General features: G+C 46.2%; 2 long non-coding RNA genes across 2 annotated transcripts in view; one reads left to right on the top strand and one right to left on the bottom strand.

Moving 5' to 3' along the window:
• Positions 1 to 6,310, bottom strand: part of LOC147015050 (uncharacterized) — a 19,438-nt gene extending 13,128 nt beyond the window's left edge. Inside the window, exons 1-2 of the long non-coding RNA XR_015050207.1 lie at positions 6,183 to 6,310; positions 5,650 to 5,799 (exon numbers count right to left, since the gene is read on the bottom strand). This is a non-coding gene — a long non-coding RNA (uncharacterized LOC147015050). The remainder of the gene's footprint in view (positions 1 to 5,649; positions 5,800 to 6,182) is intronic.
• LOC147015049 (uncharacterized) overlaps positions 6,203 to 7,179 on the top strand; it is a 23,059-nt gene continuing 22,082 nt past the window's right edge. The window contains exon 1 of the long non-coding RNA XR_015050206.1: positions 6,203 to 6,565. This is a non-coding gene — a long non-coding RNA (uncharacterized LOC147015049). The remainder of the gene's footprint in view (positions 6,566 to 7,179) is intronic.

Genomic DNA, 7,179 nt, shown 5'->3' with positions numbered 1-7,179 from the left:
CCCATTTAAGTTTCTCGGGAAGAGTCGGAGGAATGGCGCCATTTTGTGGACCAAGATGGAGAGCTCTGCTTTTTCCCCAGTTCACTTTTGTGGAACTTGCCAAACCAAATTCATGAATGCAACGGACCAAGGCTGAGACGTCCTCAATCGAGCGAACGATTGCACAAAGATCATCTGCATAAGCAATCACTTTAAACGGGTTCGCCATTGGTTGAGGAAGGAAACCAAGAAGACGTGCACGCAACCGAACGAGTAAAGGCTCAATCGCAAGAGAGTACAGGAGGCCAGAAAGAGGGCACCCTTGACGAATGCCTCTATTAACCGGGAAAGGGGGACATAAAATGTTGTTAACCTTTAAGAGACTAAAAGTGTTGTTATACAGTAACTGCACATGAGAGATAAAATTTTCCCCAAAACCAAACCCCTGTAAAACAGAGAAAAGATAAAAATGATCAATGGTATCAAAGGCCTTTTCTTGATCTAAGAACACCAACCCGACATTTCTTTGCTCAAGAGAACAGATGTCAATTATATCACGCACAATAAAGATACTGTCATGAATTGTCCTCTTCGGGACACAGTAAGACTGATCTGGGTGTACGATCTCCTCGATTATGGCTTTAAGGCGGTTGGCAAGGGCCTTGGAAAATATTTTGTAGTCTGCACAGAGTAATGAGATGGGACGCCAGTTGTGTGGTTGCTGAAGGTCTCCTTTTTGGGGATAAGGGCGAGGACAGCCCTCCGGCAGCTTAATGGCAGTGAGCCTGATCGTCGACCGTCGATTATAACCTCAAGTAGTTCTGGTCCGAGGAGGTCCCAAAAGGTTTTATAAAATTCCGCAGGAATTCCATCCAGGCCGGAGGCCTTACCCGAGGGTAGAGTTTGAAGAGCAGCTTGGAGTTCCTCCAAAGTTACTTCCTTGTCCATTTGTAGAACTGCAGATTTTGACAAGGTAGGTAAGGAAGAAGTCAGCACTGTTACCATTTTGTTGTCGATTTTCGGAGCATGATAAAGTTCAGTAAAGTAGTGTCTGAGTGAGGCTCTGACATCTTTTGATTGTGTGTTATCCTTCCTTCCTTTGTCCTTACTGAAGTTATCTGCTGACTTCTCTTTGTTTGATCTTCCAGTCCAAAAAAGAACTTAGAGGAGGTGTCCAGGTAGCACAAATTCTCCAGTCGGAGACGAATCAGCGCTCCTCTGGCTTGCTTTGCACAAAGTCCAGCAAGAAGAGCTTTTTTCTTCGCCAGCAAGAGGTTGGTTCTTTCATGATTTGAGGCCAAGAGGTTGGTCTGCAAATATAATATTTCTTTGGCAAGCAAGGATTGAAGGGCAGAGTCATATTTGGTGTGGTAGGCTCCATATTGTTGGCAAAAGGATCTTATTTGCACTTTGACGTTGTCCCACCATTTTCCAAGGCAGGGGAAGGAAGTTTTACGTTGGAGCAAGGCTCTCCAGAACACACCAAAGGCATCGACAAACAGTTGGTCATCCAAGAGGCTTGCGTTGAAGGTCCAGTAGGCAGCACCACGATTCCGAACTGGTTGGTGAATCCGAAGTGCGACCATGTGATGGTCTGAGAAGCCGCTCGGAATAATGTCCATATTGCTCACAACATTTAAAAAGGTACTGTTGATGTAGAAACGGTCCAATCTTGCAAGTGATACGTGGCCTTTTGAACACCGACTCCACGTGTATTGGCGGAGAGAAAGATTGCGGATTCTCCACACATCAACCAGGGAAAACTTGGACAAGGCTCTCAACAAAGGCGCTGTGCTTGCTGGGTGCGGCTCCTCTCCATTACGATCAATGGTGGGGTCCATCGTGCAGTTAAAATCTCCACCCAAGCAGACAAGTCCATCAAAATCAATGTGTAAAAGAGACGTTTCTAAGTGTGTGTAAAAGGCGAGTCTCTCCGTGCTATCGCTCGGTGCGTAGACATTAAGTACGGTGTGTTTAAAGCCATTATGTGTGAAGGTGAGTGAAATCAAATACCCTTTGATAATCTCATTAAAAACAACACTGGGACTGCAAAAGGAAGGTTGTAAATAAACAGCCACCCCAGCCCTTGGGTGTTCCAGACTACTAAAAAACCATTTTCCCCTCATTGTCCTTTGCCATTCACTTGCACAAGAGGAGCTGCATCTTGTTTCTTGCAAAAGCAAAACATCAATGTGATTTGCCTCAACAAACTGTTTAACTTCTGCTTTACGGATGGAGGAGCGTCCCCCATTAATATTTAAACTCGCTATAGAGAAGGCCATAGGCTAACATAGAGTTAGGGTGTGTCAAAAACTTAGTCTCTCTGTGTCTGCAGCTCATTCTTTGCTTTGAGGATGCATTTCCGGAGTCGATACACTTGTGATTCCGTCACACCAAGCTGTCCGGCTTTGAGGAGCAAAAGCTTCGCAGAGATTATAAAGCCGGATAAGTCAGGGAAAAAGTTTTTAATTTTAACATGTTTCTTGCGAAAGGTGTCATGAAGAAACTTTATGATATCGGCAGGTGGAACACTGGTAACACTCTCCGAATCTTGGGAAACTGGATCATTCCATGCTTCAGCACTGCCACAAAAAGCAAGTGATGAGTCCCCGTCCGAATCATAATCCGAGTACTGATTGGTGTCCATTACATTATCGTTATGCTCCAAAGATGGAGCTGATGGTTTAATAAGGGAAGCCTCACATTCCGCTTCCAAAGGGGGAGAAGGAGTCGGAGGAGTCGGGGAAGGAAGAGTGGAGGGAGGAGGAGTGGGGGGAGGAGGAGTGGGGGGAGGAGGAGTGGGGGGAGGAGGAGTGGGGGGAGGAGGAGTGGGGGAGGTGGAGTAGGGGGAGGTGGAGTGGGGGAGGTGGAATAGGGGGAGGTGGAGGGGTGGGAAGAGGAAGAAGATTAGAAGTGGGAGGGGGAGGAGGAGGAGGAGTGGGAGGGTGAAGAAAACGGGGAGGAGGAAGAATACTAATGGAAGGAACGTTATATTCCGCTTGAGATGAACCTGGTGTTTCACTAGTTGAAGCTTTACACCCTGATTCAACCAGGTTTGGAGTAATTGGTGACTTAGAAACGGTACACATTTCACTGTTGGTCTTTTCAGGGAGGGGGTTACAGTGGATTCGGTGTTAATATCCAAGGTGCCTGTGACTATGGGAGTGGTCACGTGTGCTCCCTGCTGCACAAAACCAATCTCCTCCTCATGTTCACTAACCCCACCGACAAAAAGTCATCATCCTCTGGAGCAATTACATCAAATCGATTTTTCGTTTTAAAAAGAGCATCTATTGTTGCTTCCAAACACGAGTCATTATTCTCGGCAGCCGGCGCCATCTTTTTTGCACAGCTCGCCGTCACATCTTGACTATTGTTATCATTTAAATGCTTCAATTTATGTTTCCTTTTTGAAGGAACAACGGTGAAGCTTTCGTCATCTGTCAGGGGGGGATTTACCTCCACTCTCGGCGGCCCAGGCAGATTGTTCGAGTTTGAAGCGTCACCAACGTTCCCAACTCTAGATATACCACTATTCGTCTCAAGGGGTTCGACCATACTAGATATGCCACTTAATATATTCTTGGGGCAATCGCTTTTTAAATGTCCCGATTCACCACAGATAAAACAAGTTGTGGTCTCCGTTGCGATATAAATCTGGTAATTGCGGTTTTTATTTTTTAAAGTCATAACTGCATTGAGCGATTGAGCGTTGTTTTTTAGAATGATATAGCAATGACGTCGGAACGACATGATGTGGCGAACCGAAGCGTCAGAGCGGAGACGAAGTGGAATCATGGAGATTCGTGATACAACTGTGCCAAAAACGCTTAATGCAGCTACAATCTCCTCACTCGAGAAGAAGGGCGGGATGTTGGACAGTGTTAATTTTACCGCCATCGTATCGAGATAACTAACGTTGACGAAGACGTCCGGCGGTACGGATAGACCGGTTTCGACCGCCTGAGCCACGTGTCGCTCCTCCGACAAGAAAACCACGACACGTTGGCTCATTTTCGAAGCGGCGAGAACATTCTCGATTCCTACGAGCTCTCCCAGAGCCATCACCACGTTCTCAACACTAACTCCATCAGGTGGAGTAATTGTCACTCCATTTTTCCGAGTGAGTGACTCGTACACACTATTGTGCAAACGTCCGTTTGCCATAGCTTAAAGCAAAAGAAGAGAAGTTTAAGTTCAACAAAGGAAAACCGTCACAAGCAACCAGCAAGTGGGGTCAAATGAAGTATAAGGGAAAGGAAGAGTATAAGGAAGAAGCTAAACCACCGATAAACGGCAGGCCTATGAAAACAAGGCAGATGAAAAAGTAGGCCCAGAAACCCGAAGGTTTCAAGGAAAACCCACAAAGCACCTACCGTGCGCGCTCTCCTTCTCTCTCTCGTCTCAGCAGGAAGGGAAACAGGGAAAAAACTCCACAAACACGTACGGGGACACAGAGGGAAATGAAATAGGGACAGGAACAACACTAACACAGCACAGTACTCACAGCTGCACACACAGAGCCGCCATGACGCCACACCCATGCACGACTCACCAACGACCAGCAGGGGGCGAGAGAGAGAGGGGGAGGGAGGGTGAGAGGGAGAGGGAGGGTGAGAGGGAGGGTGAGAGGGAGAGGGAGGGTGAGAGGGAGGGTGAGAGGGAGAGGGAGGGTGAGAGGGAGGGTGAGAGGGAGAGGGAGAGGGAGAGGGAGAGGGAGAGGGAGAGGGAGAGGGAGAGGGAGAGGGAGAGAGAGACTTTGCCTCCGCTTCCGCTCATGTGCTACCCTCCTTTCTCTCTCCGCTATGCTTTCATACCTCTCCACGTGAGTACAAAGAAATAGTATTAAACAAGCTGGGAGGCGACGATGGCTCGTGGGCAGTATTGAACAATGCCACGATAGGTACAATCGAGTGAGTGGAAGCTTTTGAGGAAGCCCTACCGTAAAAACCTATCTCTTCCGTCAAAATTGACCAAATCAAATCGGATTTTTACAGCGCGTGCGCTGTATACAATTGCACCGAGTTTGAAATGTCCCCGGTGTCCCCCCCCCCACGTGCCTCAAGACAGCCAATGACGGCTGTCCGGCAGATGGCAGTGCGTAACCGAGACGGAAATGGCGACAATTTTTTTTTGTATACCTTGTCGAGGCTCGTATGAGAGCTAACACACAACGCACATCAAGGGGGGGGGGCATGAGACAGGAGGGGAGTGGGAAGGACAAAATAGTGGGGAACAGAGACATTTGGAGATCTGTAGAGGGAGAGGGATGGGACGGGGAACATGGGGAATAGAAGATGGACATTACAGGGACTTTCAGGACGGAAAGCAGGGAATTTGAAGGAGGTGGGCTTGGGTGGATTATCGGGCGTAGAAAAGATCGAGGATTTGGATGGGGGATGATAAGAGGTGGTGGTGAACAGCTGTTTTGAAGGCCATGAGGGAAGAATGGGAATGAATCGAGTGAGGGAGTTTATTCCAAAGGGAAGAAAAAGAGGAATGAAAGAGTGAAGGTGAGCAGTGATTCGTGAATTTGGTAGTTTTACCAGAAGGGGGTTGTTGGCGGACCTTGAGCGCCCTGCGGAAATGTGGTGGAGACAAATCGCAGAGAGAGCAGGAGGGGCGAGGCTGGAGAGGAGACTGTAGAAGACAGAAAGACCACCGACCAACCTGGGTGATTGAGTGAGAGGCCCAAAGACTCAGCCTCATTGCTGGAGTTGCCAACGATCCGAAATGCCTTGGTTTCTACAGCGTGAAGCCGAGAAAGGTGGGAGGCAGGAGCACCAGCCCAGAGGGGAGAGCAGTACTCCAGAGGAGAGGCTGCAGACAAAAGCTTTGTAAGTGGTGAAATTGATGGAAATATCCAAGTATTTTAATGGAAAGTTGTGAAACTAATGTGTTATATATGTGAAAACCATTGAATTTATTGCTTGATGGAAAAAAAACAAAACCAAGAAACGCTCCCCTCTCATGTTCGAATGAACGAAAGCCGTCATTTCCACCCACTGCGGCATTTCGCACCAAACGCTGAAAGCTCAGTTCTTCTTATGCCATCATTCTCTTTAATATTAGCCATAAACAAGTGTTTCGTCATGCATTAGTTGTTGAAATTTACTTACAACAAGAACGAAAAAATAATCTCCACACAGATTCAACAACAACGAAAAAAACCCCGAAAACATCACGAGGAGGACAAGACCAACCGAGCTGAAGGAAACGATGCTGCAACTGCACTGCTCCTGATTGGTCAAAGGACACCACGTGTGTTGTATGGGCGGTGTTATGCACGAGGATTCCAGCAAACAGGACTGGACCAATCATGTTCGTCATGTACCTCATGCTCCGTCGTCAATCCTCGGCGGCACGTGACACCATTGGACCAATCATATTCGGCGATGTACCTCGTGCTGCATTCTGACACGCTCTGGATCAGAGCGAGCTTTGATTGGTCAAAGTAGTGGAGAGGCGGCGATAACCTCTGACGGAAGGTAATGACCAAGGAGGAAAGGCGATGCGTCGTTTTGATTGGTTGAAACGTGGAGGAACGGAAGGAATTCTTCTCCTCGGATCCACTTGCAACACACAGGTATCTGTTTCATCACCCGAATCACTTCACTGCGTCATTAATAATAATATTTTCTCCTTATTTTAATTTGTACGATTTTCTTTTTTTGATCAACGTTAAAAAGCTTCAGTGACGGATTTCGACATTTTCTTCATCCGCGGAGTCTTCATGGATATTTGTGAAAATTTAATTTCCGTGGGAATGTGATCTCACTGTGAACGGCCGTCCTGGTTTTACATCATTCTTTTGCGGCCCCTGGCCCTGCCACGCTGTATCGAACGATTTCATTCCTTCTAATATATATATATATATATATATATATATATATATATATATATATATATATATATATATATATATATATATATATGTGCTTTATATCACAATAACAAGATTTTTACATTTCAAATATAAAGTACGCTTTTTAATTGTTTTTTTTTTTAACTGAAAAAGCATAAATTGAATATTTTTACATTAGTGTACTCATTTGCTTCACCACACGCGCTGTATTGAAGGATTTCACATCTTTATATGTTGTACTTATGGACATTACGCACAGCTTCTAGGAAATGAAATTGCGAGAAAAAAAAATCGAGAAAAAAATAAAATAAACAGTTCAAGTGGGCGTGGCTCCG

This window comes from Eptatretus burgeri, chromosome 12 (assembly GCF_056783735.1).
Source record: "Eptatretus burgeri isolate ZD-2024b chromosome 12, Ebu_testis_v1, whole genome shotgun sequence".
In the NCBI taxonomy this organism is placed as follows: Eukaryota; Metazoa; Chordata; class Myxini; order Myxiniformes; family Myxinidae; genus Eptatretus; species Eptatretus burgeri.
Note: the sequence above shows the minus strand (reverse complement) of the source record. Positions and strands in the feature narration are given on the sequence as shown.